The sequence below is a fragment of the Notamacropus eugenii genome, chromosome X (genome assembly GCF_028372415.1).
Source record: "Notamacropus eugenii isolate mMacEug1 chromosome X, mMacEug1.pri_v2, whole genome shotgun sequence".
Taxonomy (NCBI): domain Eukaryota; kingdom Metazoa; phylum Chordata; class Mammalia; order Diprotodontia; family Macropodidae; genus Notamacropus; species Notamacropus eugenii.
Window position 1 is genome coordinate 100,827,821 of NC_092879.1, and position 19,362 is coordinate 100,847,182.

General features: G+C 45.1%; 1 protein-coding gene across 5 annotated transcripts in view; it reads right to left on the minus strand.

Annotated features, from left to right (window-relative positions):
• EDA (ectodysplasin A) overlaps positions 1-19,362 on the minus strand; it is a 174,291-nt gene that overhangs the window by 73,297 nt on the left and 81,632 nt on the right. The window lies entirely within an intron of this gene.

The window sequence follows — 19,362 nt, forward strand, 5'->3', positions numbered from 1 at the left end:
GCTTGGCTTCTCTGTGGGTGCCTTGACTCACTATCAAAGAAAGACGGTGCTTGTCGATTTAGCCAATCAGAATCAACTCTTGGACCGCTCCCCCTGCCCTAAGATTGTTATGTTTCACAGAGTAATGGCTGTGCTCCCCATGGAAGCAGACAGGCGTCCTGAACTGGACCCACTGCTTTTTCTCTTGGCATCAAATCGATAAAACAATCATCGGGAATATCCACCACACAGCTTCTCCCAGATCAAGGCTCCAAGCTCCCTTACTCGTCTTCTCTCACATTCTCTGGACTTTATGTTTCAGCAAAACTAGCCTACCAGCTGTTCCCTAATTTCACTGCTCTCTCCCACCTCGGTAAGTTCACTGAGGCCAGATCCCATGCAAATACACTATAGCTCAGCTCAATGAAATCCTGGAAAACCTAGCTTGCAGGTAGAAGAGGCACTGTGGTGGAGGGGAAAGGACGCTGGATTTACATTCAGAGAATGTTAAATTCTGACCCTGGTCCCTCTAATCACCTGAGTCATTCCCTTGCTGGAGACTTTCCTGATTCCCTCCTCACATTCTGCTTGAGCCCTTTTTTCTGAGACCTAACTTGGTCCCCTGACCCATTAGACTTCCCTTGTGTTATATCTTACTTAGCTGTTCACCTTTCTTACCTCTACCTCCTCATCTTTAGACCACTTCATCTTTTTGGTATAATGGTCCTTTTGGGCTGACTAGGGGAGCCTATGGACACCTTCTTAGAATAAGGGATTTCAAAGCATCAAATAAAACATACAGGCTTACCAAGGAAAACAATTCTATTGAAATGCTATTGAAGTATGGTTCTTCAAATAGTTAAAACCATGGAGCCTAGGTGAAGAAGTGCTGCTAAGCATATAGAAGGGGAGGACTGGCTTGTTCATTTCTATATCCCCAGAACCAAGCATGTGTCTCAGAGACCCCAGTCAACCTGGAGCTGACTTCGATTAGTTCCTCTACTTATCCTGACCAGCTGAGGAAGTGGGGGCATGTGGGCTTGGGGATGGAGGGCTAGTTTTCTAGTCAGTCCTGCTCCAATTCATAGCAAAACCCAAATGGTTCCTTTCAGTTTATCCTTTGTCTACGCCATCCTTCCCAGCAAGGTCATGTGCACACACACGGTAGAGAAGGCATACCTGGCCTTGTTGGGGCTTTCAGAACCCCTAGTGCCTGGCCTTGTACAGAATTAATTCAATTGCTTTGGGGTGGGGGTGTAGAAAGGTTATTCTAGGAAAGAGGTATTCTTGGTTTTCCTTTCAAAGTGTGTGTGTGGATGGGTAGGGGTAAGAGCAGAGCAAAGAAATCCATCAATCTATTCAAGGAGTCAGGTAAGGGTCCTTAGCAGCTACTCTGCACCCCTGCCCTCCAATTTCTCACCCACTTTGCACATCTGGCTAGGCTGGTCTCAGATGACAGACAGACACACAGGCTGTGTGGGAGCAGCCTGGAAGTGTATGGAGCCAGAAGACCTGGGTTTGAATCCTAGTTAGGTCAGTTCCTACCTGGGTGATCTTGGCAGGTTCCTCTCCTTGTCTGTAAATAAGGGGCCCTGTCTGCTCTAACTCCCCAATCTCATGGGCTTTCCAACTGGATATGATCTACCAGGCCTCGGGTGCCATGGGCACACTCTTCTGGAAACCAGGGTCACTTCCATGCCCCAAGAAGCCCACGGGGGAAGCAATTGGCAGATGAGTCAAGTTTCCAGTGAGTCAGGGTTAGTGGTGGTGAGGACACTCAGTGCAATGTGACTCATTTGTGAGTGCTTAGGCACCAGGAAGACACTTGCATTCAGCACAACAGGGAGGCCCGAATGAAAGGCACATGGGTTTAACATCAAGAGAGCTAGCCTTCAATCAAAGCATGGCCTTGTCGGGGCCTCGGTTCCCTCCTTTGCAAAATGAAAGCATTGGACTAGTCTTCTAAGGTCCCTGTGATCTGACAATTAATTGAGGGGCAAGGAACTTCAACTGAGCTAAGGAGAAGCAGGACCCATAAAATCATTGCCTCCTTTACTTGCCTTCTCCCAATCTTCAGCCTTCTTGGCCTCTCCCCTGGATACTCTCCCTTCTTTGGGTTTTTACTGGTCTTTTCTCTGCTGCTTCTTCTCCTGCCTGATGCCCTCCACCACCACCCCCAAGTTGCCACTGCCTTCTCATAATTCTTTCACATTTTTATAAATATACTTCTATGGGGGTTCTAAAATTTAGTCTTAGTGTAATTTTAAGCTATTAAAGCCCCCAAGTCACTTTTGAGACACACTCTATATACAGACACACACATGGATATAAATATGCACACATACACATACATGTATGCATACACATGTATATATACAGATATGTAAGCACATATGTATATATATAAATGTATAAGCATCTATCTATCTATCTATATCATATATTGTTGTTGAGTCATTTCAGTTGAGTCTGACTCTTCATGACCCCATTTGGGATTTTCTTGGCAGAGATGCTGCAGTGGATTGCCGTTTCCTTCTCCAGCTCACTTTACAGATGTGGAAACTGAGGCAAATAGAGTTAAGTGACTTGCCCAGGGTCATATAGCTAGTAAATATCTGAGGTCAGATTTTAACTCAGGTCTTCCTGACTTCAAGCCTGGCACTCTATCCACTGTGCCACCCGCCTATATCATTCATACATACACACATATATATACATACACATACATACATATACATATATGTATAAATAGGGAGAGAGAATATCATTATTTTAGGGATGCCCATTCATTGTTTTTGTATCCCTGGGACCTCACACAATGCGGTGGCTCTAACTGCTTGTTATAGATTGATTTTTTGACCTAAGTGCTCCTTCTTAGCCTCCTTTATCCTGCAGACTACTGTCATCACTATACCCCAAGACTCCGTCCTAGGCCCTCTTCTCTCTCTTGGTAACCTCATCAGCTTCCACGGCTTTAACTCTGCAGATGACTCCCTGTGCTGGTTTGTCTGCTGAGCTCCAGTTCCATATCAAAAACCGCCTCTTTGAAGTGGATGTCCTGTCAACATCTAAAACTTAACACGTCCCAAATGGAGTTCACTCGTTTTCCCTAAAAGCTCATCCCTTTCCTAAATTTCCATTTCTGGGACTAATGAAAAGAAATGCTAGGGAAGGTGGCCTAGCACTACCAGATCTCAAATTGTACTATAAAGCAGCAATTATCAAAACCACATGATAGAGGCTAAGAAACAGAAGAGTAGACAAGTGGAATAGACTTGGTACTCAAGACACAGTAGGCAAGGAATATAGCACCTTCCTGTTTGATAAACCCAAGGACCCCAGCTTCTGGGATAAGAACTCACTGTTCAACAAAAATTGCTGGGAAAACTGGATAACAGTGTGGTGGAAACTAGGCATACACCCATGCCTGACACCGTGCACAAGAATAAAGTCCAAATAAAGTACATGATCTAGGTATAAAGATTGATACCATGGACAAACTGGAGGAGCAAGGAATAGTGTATTTATCAGATTTATGGAGAAGGTAAGAATTTTTTACTAAAGAAGAGACAGAAAGCATTATGAAATGCAAGATGGATAATTTTGATTACATTAAACTGAAAAGTTTTTGCACCACCAAACCCAATGCAACCAAAATTCGGTGGGATGTGGTAAATTGAGAAAGAATTTTTACAGCTAATCTCGGGGATAAAGGCTTCATTTCTACAATATATAGAGAACTGACTCAAATGTATAACTATACAAGGCATTCCCCAATTGTTAAATGGTCAAAAGATATGAACAGGCAATTTTCAGAGGAAGAAATTAAAGGTATCTATAGTCATATGAAAAAATGCTTTAAATCACTTTTGATTAGAGAGATGCAAATCAAAACAACTCTGAGGTATCACATCACACCTATAAGATTGGCAAACAGGACAGAACAAGAAAATGATAAATGTTGGAGAGGATGTGGGAGAGTTGGAACACTAATTCATTGTTGGTGGATCTGTGAGCTCATCCAACCATTCTGGAGAGCGGTTTTGAACTATGCCCAGAGGGCTACAAAAATGTGCATACTCTTTGACCCAGCAATATCGCTACTAGGACTGTATCCTCAAGAGATCGTAAAAATGGGAAAGGGTCCCACATGTACAAAAATATTTATAGCAGCATTCTTTGTAGTTGCCAAAAACTGGAAGTCAAGGGAATGTCCATCAATTGGGGAATGGCTGAATAAATTATGGTATATGAATGTAATGGAGTACTATTGCGCCATAAGAAATGATGAACAAGAAGACTTCAGAGAGGCCTGGAAGGACTTATATGATCCGATGCTGAGTGAAAGAAGCAGAATCAGGAGAACTTTGTGCACAGCAACGACTACAGTGTGCGAGAGTTTTTCTGGTAGACTTGGAACTTCGTAATAACGCAAGAACTTAAAAAAAAAAATTCCCAATGGTTTTCTAAGGCAAAATGCCTTCCACACTCAGAGAAAGAACTATGGAATTCATTCGCAGAATGTAGCAGATCATGTTTGTGTGTGTGCGTGTGTGTGTGTGTGTGTGTGCGTGTGCATGTGTGTGTGTGTGTGTATTATGTTTTGATTTGTTATGTGATTTCTTCCATTTATTTTAGTTTGTCTACCTAGCATGACTACAGTGAAAACATATTCAATAGGAAAGTATATGTAGATCCTATATAGAATTGTATGCTGTCTTGGGGAGGGAGGGGGGAGGAGGGGGCTTAAAATCTAAGTTTTATGGTAGTGATTGTACAACATTAAAAAAAAATAAATTAAATTAAAAAATAAATAAATAAATTTCCATTTCTGTTAAGGGTACCACAACCCTTCTAGTCCCCTCTGACTCCTCCTCTACCTACTCACACCATTGCTAACCTAACCTTATCACCTCTTGCTTAGAAAATAAGTGTGATCAAATGACTCCAAAGTGGGTGGCCAATTCTCTCTCCACAGTGAGCAGATCTGGTCTTTGGAAAGTGGTCTCCAAGGGCATGGCACCACCTTCAAAAAGTCAGAGCTACCTCTATGTCATCATGAGGCCTTGAGGGAAATTGAAAGAAAATCAGTGTGCACAGAGGCCAAAAGCTTCCCATTTCAGCTGACAAAGATGACTAAGTGTGCAATTACATTTGTTTCTCTCCATGTCTGTTTTAATAAAGCAGAACTTGACTCCGGCAGTTCCAGTTGGGACCCCTTGCACAGGATGTGAAAAATTCACCCTCCAAGTAGAAGACAATCAAAGTATCAGGTTCAATAAGGAGTCATCAGAGGACAGGAAACCACTTGTTTCTGAAAATGCTTAAGAGACCGAGATTCATAGTCCAAAGGCTCCGATGAAAAGCATACACTTAAAATCCAGAAGTGATTGACCTGTCATGCTGCCTAGAAGGCTAAAAGTCATTCCTTGCCAGGTAAGTGGCCAAGGCATAGGACTAGTTTTCAAAGGAAAAAATATAAGTTCTCAACCACCATATGAATAAGAGGGGCAATATCACTAAAAAATCAAAGAAAAATGTATCAAAGAACTCTGAGGTATGACCTCATGCCATGCCTAATGGCACAGGAGATAAAAGATGGAAAAAGCCAATGGTGGAGGGGCTGGCGAAAAGCAGCCACAACCTGTTCATGCATACTGTTTGAGTCGGTGATCCCACAGTTGGATTTATAGCCCAAGGACCCATATAAACCAAAAATATTCAGAGCAGTTCTGTTTGTCATAGCAAAAACCTGGAAACCAATTACACTGGTCACTGATGTGAATTAATGGAATCTGACTGGCCCGTAAGGAAAGAGGAATATGAAAGGACTTCCAAAGAAAGTAATGCCTATAATGATGCAAATGAAGACAACATCAGGAGGATGCTGGGTCCCAATTACTCAAGTTTAAGCTGCCAGAATCGATCCCTATGCTAGGTGTGTTTCTTTCACTTTTTGTAGTTAGGTAGGTGATACCCCAAGACAAAATGTCAGTTAAAGAAAAATCCTCACGAGATTTGGAGCCAGAGCATCTGGGGTGTGTTCCTTGCAATCTCTCCCCTCTGGGCCTCAGTTTCCTCCTTGACAAAATGAGGAGGCCTAGGATCTTGTCCAGCTCTAAACCTTACAATTTTAGGAACAAAAATTGGTTTTATCTGTTGTTCACCGTGAGATCTTGCCCGATGGGGATTGTCAGCTGATGGGCTCCAGGCAGCAATGAATAGTACCAGACGAACCCAGCTCGGGTGGCCAAGCATCCTACCCCTGGAGCCACAAACCCATCACAGGAGCGTTTCTAAAGCAAAGAAGGGAAGGAGACCATGTTGCCCAGGACAAAGCATTTATGTCAAGACCCAGGAAATGGCCTTTCACTGCTTCTTCCTGCTTATACCATGTTAGCCACCTTGGAGTCCCCATCTCTTCCCAAGTGCCATGTTCTCCCTGAGGTTGGCTCTGGCCTCCTGATCTCCCTCCAGCCAGAAATGCCTTCTCCTTCTTCTCCTCTTATGTCAGTCATTTATTCCCCAAACCTTGAATTGCCTACCATGTGCCACGACCTGTGCTGGTTGCAGGGGCTAAAAGTAAAGTAGTCCCTGGTCTCCAGGACTTCCATCCTAGAGATGGACAACATAAACGCCATACAAAATCAATACTAGGTCATTGGCAGGGGGTGTAGGGGGACTGGGAAAGACCTCATGTCAAAAAAGGAGATGCTCAAGCTGAGCTTTAAAGGAAGCTGAGAGGTGAGGAGGGAGCTCCAGGCCTGGCAGCCAGCCAGTACAAAGGCACACACATGGGAGATGGAATATGCTGCGGGTGAGGAACTTGGCAGAAGGTGAGAGTGGGTGAATGAGAGCTGGAAAGGTAGGCTGGATTCAGGTTTAAATGCCAGAGGCATTTGAATTGGATCCTAAGGGAAGGCGGATCTATTGGAATTGACTGAGCAGGGGAGTAACATGGTCAGACAGATGCTTTCAGGAAAACCACTTTGGCAACAATTTGAAGGATGGATCGGAGTGGGAAGAGGCTGGAAGCAGGGAGGTCAGGCAGAAGCTATTGCAGTAGTCTACCGAGAAGTGAGGATGGCCTGAATTAGGGGGGAAGCTACAGCAGTGGAGAGAAGAAGCCATTTATGAGGCTACGGGGGAGGCAGAGGCAACAAGTGACTTGATGTAGGGGTTGCTGAGGCTGCAATCCTGGCTAATGGGCAGAAGCGTGGTGCTGTGGGCAAGCAATAGGGCAGTTCACAAGAGGGGTTAGCTTGGAAGAAAAAAGAAGGCCCCTAAGTCAGGACATGGGAGATGGGCAGTTACCTAGCTAGGGAAACCAAAAGTGATCAGAGACAATGTCAGGGAACCTAGGGAGAAGAGGCTGGTGACAGTGACAAAGGCCATAAGATTGGACAGCTGAGAGATTCTTCAGCACTCTGGAGAGAGCAGTGTCAGTCCAGTGGTGAGGTTTAAAGAAATTGCAAGTGGCTGAGAAGTGAATGAGATGAAAGGAAGTGAGAGATATAGAGGGTGATAGCATGAGGGTATAGGTGGTTAGAGTCAGGGACCACAGGGAGGGGGTGGGAGAGGGAGAATGGGAGGGGGAGAGAGAGGAGGGGAGAGAGAAAGAGAGAGAGGTGGGAAGGGGGGGAAGAGAGAAGGAGAAGAGAGAGGAAAGAGAGAGGAGAGACAGAGAGAGAGGAGGAGAAGGAAGAAGAAGGGGGAGAGAAAGAGGAGGGGGTAGAGAGGAGGGAGCAAATCTGTTGGAGAATATGGGAGGGGACAGGATCAAGGCTATAAATAGAAAGGTTGACTTTGGTGAGATGGGCCACCTAGTTAGCAGAGACTAGAATAACGGAGAGAATGAGAGATGATGTCAAAGGGTTTTGAGATCTATAGTACAGGAGAAGAGGGATATATTTATATAAAATACATCTATATCTATATTTATTTATAAATATGGCTATTTCAACTAGGTGGCACAGTGGGTACAGTACTGGATTGGGAGCCAGGAAGACTTGAGGTTGAATCCTCAGACACTTAGCTGTGTGATCCTGGACAAGCCACTTAACCTCTCAGCCTCATTTTCTCAATCTGCAAGATGGAGATAATAATAGCACCTACTTCCCAGGGTTGCAGTGAGGATCAAATGAGATAAAATGCACAAAGATTTGCAAATCTTAAAGCCAGGAAGAGGATACAGAGGGTATCTAGAAGAGGGAAAGATACCTTATTAATACTGGAACAACTTGACCAAGAGAACATCAATAAATACCGACTCTCCCACTGGTACAAAATCTTTATTAGAGGCATCTAGACATGAATTAAGGGCATCTCTGATGAGGGCACTAGTAGGGAATATAGTTTAAAAATATGATCTTACTGTTTCTTCATAACAACCCTGAGAGGTAGGTATGTTATTGTTTCTATTTTACAGATCAGGAAATGGAGGCAGGCAGAGAAGAACTGAGAGCCAAGGTCACACAGCTTGTGGGTGTTTGAGGCCAGAATAAACAGGCTTTTGCAAACAATATTCTACAGTGGGCCCCATCTCTGCCATCTTCCAACGAACTAAAGCATGTACAGAATATCAGACCCCACCGTGCTGATTGTCTGGAAATTAGGAAAAGCACTTGATACAGTAGAATGAAATGCCACCTTACAGGATCCTTTGTAAGGTGTCTCTTATGCCATTATACAGAGATCATTCAAGATTCCTTGGAAGATGGAACAACAGGAATGTTGCTGTTCAGTCATTTTCAGCCATGTCCAACTCTCTGTGACCCCACTTGAGGTTTTCCTGGCAAAGATACTGGGATGGTTTGCATTTTCTTCTCCAGCTCATCTTACAGATGAGAAAACTGAGGCAAATAGGTAAAGTGACTTGCCTAGGGTCACACAGCTCCTAAGTGTCCCAGGCCAGATTTGAACTCAGGAAAATGAGTCTTCATGATACCAGACCCAGTACTCTATCCACTGCAGTGCCACCTAGTGCCCACCAATAGGAACACCCCTGGTCAATGACCCTCAGATCACAGAAGGAGGGAGTGATCAGGGGAGGCATGAAACAGGGAGATGTCTGCTTGCCAGAAATACTCTCCACCATTATGGTAAAGATCCAGAACAAAGTCCATGCCCAGGAGGGATGCCCGGTGGAGGAGGAGGACCTCCTGATGAGCTACTGCCCAGAGTTTTTCAACACCGCATAGAGTAGTCCTCAATACCTGTTGAATCAAACTCCAAATAGTCACACATTCAATAAATATTTTTGAGCAATATCTGTGTGTTGAGTACACATTTTGCTAAGTGGGAGGAAAAAAGTTAGCCAGATACATGTGCAGACTAGAGATCAATAGCCTTTCACGTGTTGTGTCTTGTCTCCCCAAATCTAAATGAGAGTTGAGTAACACAGCAACCATATGTGAGTAGCAATGAGGAATGAGTACAGCAGCAGCAGTGAGAAAGAGCACTGGGGCATGAGAATGGTCAGGGAAGGCTTCCTGGAGGTGGTGGACCTTGAGCTGACTTGAAAGAATGAGTGGCATCTGAACAGTCTAAAGGAGGGGCAGGAAGAATGGGGAAGCCAGAAAGAAAGGCTGGGGGGGGGGCAGGATGAAGGAACAATGGGCTCAACCCCCACCAGAGTCAATGGGATACCACCAGCCCTCTACTCCTCAAATATTTAAGATGCTGCTTAAGTGTTAGTAGGATGTTCAAAGGCTTAAGTCAATTTAACACTGGGAGCAGAAAGGATTTTGAATCAAAGGCAAAATTCCCCAAGCTTTACATCATCGTTGTTCACCAGGGACTAAGCCTTTAAAAATGATGGGAAAGATTGCTGCACATCCTTGGATCCTCAATCTCATCTACGCATACTCAACCTAAGTCTCCTGAGCGAATGAAGGGGAGCTTTGCCTTCTGCCAAGTTTTTAGTGCATCTAATTCATCAGGGAGTAGATAAGAGCCATGTTGGGCTCCATGGGGCTTCCTTTTCATGTTTTTCTACTCGCCCTCTGCCTTACGTCATTGTTTCTTTAACTCAATTCAGTATCTAACACTTGGGGCAAGACATTTCATCTCTCTGGGATCAGTTTCTTCCTCTGTGAAGTTCATAAAGTTGGAGAGGGACTTATGGGTAAGCTAATCCAAGCCCCTAATTTTGCAGAAGAAGAAACTGAGATTCAAAAAGTTAAAGTCACTTTCCAAGGCTGCACAGCTAGTCATCGAATGAAATTTGATGACTGAGTGAAAGGAGCAGCCTTTTGTTGCTGCACCAAGGTCTCTCCAGAGCATCCTAGAAGGGATAGCTAAAGACAGACATCATGGAAGTAGAGGCTGATAAAGTGGGAGACCAATGGAAATGGAAAATTAAGTCTTCAAGTATGACAGCAGGGCTTGAGCTGGAGAGGAAGACTGGGGACCATGGACTGAACTCCTGGGAAAGGAAGGAGCATCATCTCCCTAAGGCCACCACTTCTTTAGATTTCCCTTTTTCTTTTGGGATACTAGCTACAACCTATACTACTTTTCCCTTGCTCTGACCTCCTCTCCAGACCAGGATCCATCTCTCTAATAGCTCTTTATTTTCTCCCCCCTGTAGTTACCACTCATGTCAACTCCTTACTACCTCTCACCCAGACTATTCCAATTGGTCTCTGATCTGTGTCTCTGCCAACCTATTCATCCTCCACAGAGAGACTCAATCCTCTCCCTAACTGTGCTCTTCCTTCTGTCCCCAAACCAGAGCTGATCTCTCTGCCTCTAGGACCAAATGTCAACCCTCAGCTTGAAAGGGTGTTGAAAGCCCTTCTCAATCTGGTTCCAACTTCACCCTCCAGCCTTATTTCCCAAGGCACATCACTAGCTGTCTTTGAACTGGATACGCCATCTTCTCCTTTTGCATTTACTAAGCTATCTCATCCTGGCAGAAGCTCTTCCAGGCATCCCTCTCATTTCCTTTTTGGTTTTATATCTATTGCCTATACTGAGCACAGAGTAGGTTCTTAAAAAATGTTCACTGAAAGGAATCATTAAGGCAAACTTTTAAATAATTGATTATGATCAACAAATTAAATTATCTTAATATGTCTTAAATCTCACATTTCATACCATAGAATTGGGCTCAGAGAACAAACAGTCTTACATTCTAATAGATTTGATAGAGAGAAAAAAATTTTATTGGGATAATTATCTTCAGCCCTAGAAGGCTAAACAAAGAGCAACCGAGGCATTGCTGATTAGTCTTCTTCCTTGAGACAGGCGATTTTATTTTCATTTGCTATCCTTTACTTTTCCATCACCTGTACTTTTCAATATATCTTTTCCCTCCTAGAGATACATCCCTTATAACAAGGCATATAAAACAGTCAAAAAATCAGTTCACCAAAACTAACCAACACATCTACTGAGCTGGACAATGTATGCACTATTCCACACTCATGGTCCCTCACCTCTGCAAAGAGAGCTGGCCAGTGCCTCCTTCCCCATTTCTCTTCTTTGGGGCCAGCATCGCTTATTCTCATCCCCCGTCATTTTGTTGTAAGCATTGTGGGAGTTGTTTTCCTGCTTCTTTCTGGTGAGTTCTGACTGTTTTGGTTCAGATGCTTCAAGCCATTGGTTCTCTATGTTCACTTCTTATAGTGCAGGATTACTCTGTGACCTAGACATTCCACAAGTCACTTAGCCATTTATTCTCTGATAGCCATCTACTCTGTTTCCAGTACCCTGCGCCTACAAAAGTGATTGAAGAAATACTTTGGTATATGTGGAGTTTTTCTTGATATCCTAGACTTCTTTGAGGTCTATGTCTTTCCATGAACTCTGGGTCAAGTCATGGACATTTTAGTCACCTTCTTAGCACAATTCCAAAATGCTTTCCAGAATGGTTGGAACAATCCACAGCTCCACCAATAGTTTTGACAGAGAAATTCTTGGGAGATGGCTCCACTTTTATTTCCTAGTGCTTACTTACAACAATAGAGAGACAAGAGTCCAGAGGAGAGTATTTTCATGTTTTGCCTTCCTTGGGAATCTCGTTTCTACCACTGTCTTGGTCTCTTGTTAAAAGAAATCCAATGAGGGGGAAGACTGGTACACTAATATACTGTTGGTAGAGCTGGGAATGGAAATTGATCTGGAAAACAATTGGGAATTATGCCAGGAAAATCACTAAACTGTTTGTACCCTTTGACTTAGGTCACATGCTCCCCAAGGAGGTCGGAGGCACAAAGGGCCAATCAATACCAAAACATTCAGAGCAGCATGCTGTTGTGGTAGCAAAAAAGAAACTGGAAACAAAGCAGATGCCCTTGGCTGGGGAATTACTGAGGAACTCGTGGTCATGGAATGCTATTGTGCCAAAAGAAACGATGACTGAAAAATCTCCCCAGACCCAGGAAGACTTCTATCACTTGATAGAGAGCAAAGAAAGAGGAACCTGTAGTTTGAAATACAGACTTCCACCAAAATAAATGCAAACAGCCCTGCGCGGGCTGAGAGGCATCAGGGAAACCAGCCTGGGCTTGTGGGTGAGGCCTGCATTTCAGGGAGAGCCCAGGGAGAGAAACAGGTGAGCATGACGGCTGGGGCCTCAGCACCATGGCACAAAGGGAGCCTGGAGAGTGAGGTGCTGGCCCATTAAAGCTGGGGGCAGAGGAGGAATGGACAAGTGTGGCAGCTACCTTAGTCACCACTTAGTGCCTTCCCCTGTTGGGTCCCCATCTCCTCCCCACTCATAGCCTAGAGTGGTACAGAACAAAGAGTGTGGAAAGCTGTAAGATACTTTGGCTCTTTTGGCTTCTCCAAATTTGGGGGACAGCTTGAGTTCACCTTTGGGGTTGTATATTTGAAGGCAAGTGGGGACCAGTGGAGACACTGGGAGAGCCATCCCATAGGATCACAGACTCCAATGCAGAGAGGATCTCAGAGGGTCCAAGAAGAAATCCTCTTGATGCCATCCCTGAAAGAAGCTCATTCAGCCCCTGCTTGAAAGACTTCCAGTGACAGGAAATTTGTTACCTTCCAGATCTGGACAGAATCACAAGCAAAGTTCATGGGGGAAAAGCAGCAAAGGGGCCAATTTGGGAGACTTCCTAACACTAATTTCTGCCCTGGAATAGAATGGGCTGCCTTGAGAGGTGGTGAGCTCCCTATCCTCAGAGATCTTCAAACAGAACCAGATGCTTCCTTGTTGGGCATGAGATGGGTAGCCAAGTGCTGAAGTCCCTTCTAACTCTCCCATTCAGTGACAGTTTTAGACAGCTCTCACTGTTAGGAAGCGTTGGCTTGTATTGAGTCCAGATCTCCCTCTCAGCAATTTCCGTCTAGCTAGCTTTCCAACACTATCTATCTCTCCGATTCAATTCACACAAACATTGCACTTCTTATCTCTTCATCTGTCCGGAAGCATTTCAGTCTCTTTTTTCATTTATTCTTCACTAGACTCAATGACAACAGTCCCAGATACACACCAGTTCGCTCATATACTGAGTCACAGTCAGTCCTGTTTCACATCAAGGATGCTTAACTGAAAATGTTTTTTCCTCTTTCATTGTGTCTGAACTGGAATTCTCCTAGGAAATGAATATGCTTAAGGGTGAGCCAGCTTCTAAGAGAAGAGATCCATTTGAATACACTGTGCCTTCCATGTTGGAGGCATAAGCCCCATGAAGAGCTAAGTGTATGAGGTTACCAACTGGTGACAATTATTTCTTTTCCTTTCCCTCATTTCCTTTTTCTCAACTCATCAAGCCTTTTATTTCATATTCTGTGAGAAGGCAATGAAAGCCCAGACAGGAGAACAGGGTCCTCCTGAGGTCACTTTGGCAAACAATGGGCCACAGCGGACCCAATGGTCTGGGGCTTGGGGGGGGGGGGGGGGGGGGCGGGCAAGGAGGAGCTGAGAGGAAGGATATCCAGGCCAGTAATACAACAGCTTCCAAGTTTCTCCACTTGAGGCCATTTTTCCATAGGGGAAAAAAGAAATGTGCTAGCATGACCTTGGAGATAAAAACAGATAGGAGGCATTCTAGACAAACATCTGCCCCAGGAAAACATGTACAGAAACAGGGTGTGGCCCAGGTTGCAGGTTTATGCCAAGATGGTGGTCTGACTCAATCACCAAGTGAAAATACAGTGGAACAGGCGACAGTTCCTGGGAGGATGGGAGGCCTCTTCCAAGACAGGCCAAAGTGGCCGGAATCTGGGGAGAGCAAGGCTGCATGGGGACTCCCCCCTGAGAGTTTAAGTGTACAGTGGCCTGAGACAAAGAGTCCTTCTAGGTGTTGGACACCTTCTACGAAGGGGATAATGGGCACTACTCCCACTGAGGAGGGACCAAAACCCCTGCATCCTGACTCCCCAGGTCTCTCCCCTCTGCCTGAGAAGAATGAGAAAAGGGCAGGCTTTAGGCTTGGGGGTAGGCAGGAAGAAGTACAAGCCAGGGCAAAGGCAGAAGCTCTGGGTTCAAATCCCTCTGCCCCTCACTATTCTTATGACTTTAGACATTCACTCAGCCTCCTACGCCTGTAGAAGGAAGGGGTTGGATTAGATGCTCCCAGAGGTCCCTTCTGGCTCTTGGCCAAGAATCTGTTTGAGCCTGCTCCTCTGTGCTGGACATTCTGTTCTCATGATAGGATTTCTCCTTTCTGATAGCCACTGTGCTTTGCTCTCTCCCATCACCACCATTCAAGGCTTGGCTCAAAGCCCACATGCTTTAGGAAGCCCTTCCTGAACCCCACCGCATTGTCCTTGGGCCTCTCCAAAGAGCTGATCGCTCACTACCTTGGATGGTAGTCCATTGTTTTCTGTCTGCTCCCAGCCGAGTCCTCCGGTTAAACTACAAATAGTCTTTGAGGGGAGGGGCTAGGTCTGCCTTGTCTTTGTCTGCCCTCCCAGAGTATCCAGCACATAGCCAACACTACTCAGAGGCTGCCTGTTGGCTTGAACTGAGCTGGGCTAGACTCTTTGTGAAACAAGTGAAAGATACAGCAGGGATGGAGAGAAAAAGATAGGTCAAGCAACTGCAGGGAAAACAGGGTCCCCAGCTGCAGCAGTGCCGCCTGGTCTCCATGGACAAGGGCCTGGCCCCAGCTGAGTTGGAGGGGTGTTACAGGACTGGGCAGAGCCAGGGATGAGGGAGGGGATAGGGTGGGAGTGGGGGAATGTTTTGTGCCGGAGATGATGAACCCCACTTCCTTTCCCTTGGCTGAGGGGAAGAGCCTGCAGGTGCTGAGTAGTGCATGCACTGACAGATGCAGTCCTGACCTTGGACAGTTTGGCTCAATTCTTTTCTTTTGTTATAAGGGAAGGTTCAATCAGGTATATAGAAGCCCTCGGATTTTTGTAAAAAGGCATCAACACATCAAAAAAAAGGGATATGATCTGATAGAATGATAGAGAGGATGAATGTCTGTTGCTCTGCACATCTCACATGACTCTATCAAGCACAGCTAGCAGTATCAGGCAAAACCAGAATCTTTCTCGGATTAGGAGAAAGCTGAAAGCTGGAGGAGGGCATCATTGTTCTCCCCATGTCTCAGGGCATCAAAGGAAACCCCCAGTCCTTTGTCCTCCTCTTCCCCATCTCTCGCCTCAAGGGGACAAAGAGCAGGAAAGGGGAAAGAGAGAGAGAGGAGAAGGTGCAGTGGAAAGCAGGCATGAGGCATGGAGATGTTGATCTGAATACGAAGGAGTAGGAGACAGAGGTGGGTTAGAACTCCTAGAACAGAGAACATCAGAAATGGAAGGGGCCTGAGATCCTGGAATGTGCATGCTGCAAGGGGCCTTCAAGAGGAGAAACTCCTACTCCTTCAACTTCCATGTGAGGGAAAGAAGACCCAAAGACAAGAAGTAACTCGCTCTGAGCGTGATCCGCCTTCAGGCTCTTGTCTAGACTATGTATATTCTCCCAGTTGGCTGATGAGGTGTGTCAGACGCATTATCGAGAGCTCACTAAAGCCAAAAGATGGCAGATTTCCAATGACAACATTAGGAGAGTAGTGTCTGAGAGAGAGAGAGCGAGCGAGAGAGCGAGAGTGAGCGAGCGAGCGAGCGAAAGCTACGCAAAAAGAACAGACTTTTGTTAATGTGGCCTCAGAATATGTAGCCCACGCCCCCACCTTTCCCCAGAGGCTTCTGTGCATACAAAGAACACCTCTGCCAGGATCTGGAGACATTCTTTCTCTATTGGACCAAATGCCCACCAAACTACCTAAGCTATGCTTATAACATATGGAAACAGGTCTGAATGCCAACTTTGCTTCTCACTGTGCATCTCCATAACCAAAAGCCATTGAGTCTTGACTTAGATGTGGGGTCCTGGACAAGGGTCTGCACCTCTTGGCTCTCAGTTTCCTCACGTGTAAAATGAAGTTGTTGGACTCCATGATCAAGTAGATATAAATCTAGATGAATAAAAGGAAAACTTTCCTAAGTCTGAGCTATCCAAACTAGAACAAGCTGCCTGGGGAGGGAAAGAGTGGACTCCCCTCCACAGAAACTCTTTGAGCAGAGGCTGCCCGCCAAGCTGACAGTGATTCTGCAGAGAGGACTGAGTCAGGGATCAGACAGCCTCGGTTTGAATCCTGCCTTGTGTCACCCTTGCAGCCCCAGTTGATGATCTGTAAGACTGGGATGGAGATGGAGGTGGGGGGTAAGGGACAAATGAGTGGGACTAGATTCTCTCAAACATGTTTGCCAGCTCTTGATCTAGGATCCTAAGTTCTTTCTAACTCTGACTGTATTCTAAGGTCCATCCAAGCTCTGATACCCTTTGTTTGAGGGCCCTTCCCAGTTTTGACAATCTATGTTCAAAGGCCCCTAGAGCTCTATGATTTTTTTTGACGACTCTCATTGGATGTCACAAGAGCTTTTTGTGCATTTTATTCGTATACTTTTTACTTCCTTTTTGGCCTTTTGAGAGCAGGTGTACATGGCTGCAAAAGTTACAGATGCTTGGACTACTTCTCGTTCTCCTATTTCTGAACCTTGGATCTCGATTAGCAGTGATGACCACATCTTGCCCAATGAACCATGGCCTCACTCAGCAGCTGTTTGGAGTGGGAAGGAGTAGGGAGAGAAACTCTACAGATTCTGCTGAACGCTGATTGGTGCCTTCCAAAGGATAAAAAGATGAACAGGTGTCAACACAAATGCCTTCTTGTCTTTGTGGAGAAAACCAGGAATCTTTTTGACTTCAAGACAGTCAATTGGTGCCATGGAAAGAAAAGTGCCATGCTGGCATGGGAGTCCTGGGGTCTACCAGCTGGGTGAGCAAATCTCTTAACCTTTATGGGCCCAAGTCTCTTGATTTGTAATTGACCTAAATGACCCTTAGGATCCCTTCAAACTTTATGAACCTATGAAAAATTAAAACTTAGAGTAGGACACAAGAAGTATTATTTGAAAAAACCCATTTCAAAAGGTTAATTTGAAGTCCCTTACCTCCAAATCAGCTTTTTACTCTTTTTATCATTAGTATAAGGAAATGTAGCATTAAGAAAACAAAGGCAGGAAGAAAAAAGAGGAAACTAGTTGGGGTGAGGCCGGGGACTAATGGATGCACTCACCTCTCCAGAATTACTGAGTGATCAGAGAGTGCAGCACCGTCCCCTGCCACCCCCGCCAACATTTCAGGGAATATGGGGCCATTGGAGCTAAAAAGTCTTGATGGAAAAACAGGCTTTTAGGGGACTTATGAACAATGTGAAGTGGCCTGATGATAGAATTAGCCAAATGTAGAAAGGAAAATGGCCTGGAAAGTCAACAGCGAATTGAAGAGAAGGGGGGGGTGGGGAGTGAGTCTACCTTTGAAAAGAGGATGGACCAATGCAAGTAAGTGGTTGGCTTTGCTAAGCCCTGGGAAAATATTGCTGAGAAATTGTGCTCATCGTAATAGCTGATGTAGAACTTCTGGGGTCAGGCCCCCATGTGACAGAAGAAGAGTGACAAAGTCTCCAGTGTCACCATGATTTCCAGTTTCATCTGTGGATCAACCACTTTGCAGCAATTAATCAATCAGTCCATTTTCACTTCTCTACTAGAACTGGTAGAGTGAAGGGAAGAAGGTTAGAGGATACTAAGAATTCTACAGCTTTGTAGACTGTCAACAAACTCGAGTTTGACTATTGACACTCTTAATGGGAGAGCCTTGTCCAATCGCCAAGAAGACAGATTGCTGAAGGAGCTGAATCATGTCCCTCTAAATGGTTGTCCTCGGAGAGGCAGGGAAAGGTATTAGCAGAGTGGGCTTTACTGCCCCCCCCCCCCCCAGGCAACCAGAAACACAGATTCATGGGGCATTAGGCCATCTCATCCTGTGATTCCAAAAAAGAAGGATCTGTAAGAGGACCGACATGGAAATCCCTGTAGCTTATGCAGCAATATTGGAAGATGAGGACAAAGGGATAGAGATTCCATAAAGAATGTGAAAGTTTCTTCAGATGAAATAAACATACACCCTGAGATTTGGGGACTTCCATGCCAAGATTTTAGAGGAAAGGAAAATGAGGAGAAACATGGCAAAACATGAGAAAAGGATGTCTGTAACAGAATGCTGTGGTTTCAGATAGGATCCTCTTTTCTCTTCTTTGTGTGTGGAAATGTTCATATTTGACAATATTTGTCAAGCACTGAATAACCATTTTTTTTATCAGAGCAAAGAAGGAATGAGAGAGGCCAGAGATTTGTAGATTGCTGCCACCTCTCACCTCTGGTCATGGACACCTATCTCAAGAAGCACCAAATAACACTGTGGAGAACAAAGCAACCCGGAAGACAGCCTTGTTAGTGGTGTGGGAGCGATTCCCAAGTCAGCTGTCTATGAATCAACAGAGAACACAATCAGGAAGAACGGAGAGGCTGGCAGAGGACAGACTAAGTAACAGATGCCAACAGAGGGGGAAAGTGAGCCACAGAACGGTTAAGTGACTTGCCCATGGTCACATAGCTAATAAAATAGCAAAGGCAGGATCTGAACCCAGGTCTTACTGACTAAATTCAGCATATCATGCTGCTTCTCATCAGATAATCAGAGACTCTCAAAATTCAATAGGCACCTAAGAGGTCACAGAGTTAAATCCCTTGCCTGATGCCTCTACAAATAGATATCTTACAATGGTGAGGAGTTCCCTACCTGGCTGGTGACTCATTCCACTAGGGGGACAGCTCTAATGGCCAGGAAGGTCTTCCTTCTAATTGGCTTGCCTCGTCCCCTTCCAGTTGTCCACAGCCTCATGTCAAACAAGTAGCAAACGCTGTTGGACAAGATGTTTCAAGAGCACTAATCACCATCAGCCTGTACAAGTCCTCCAGTGCAGCCAGATGTTTGTTTGTACCCAGATGGCTTCCAGCTGTCTGACAGCTGCTCCAGGCATACTCCTCCACTTGGGTTTT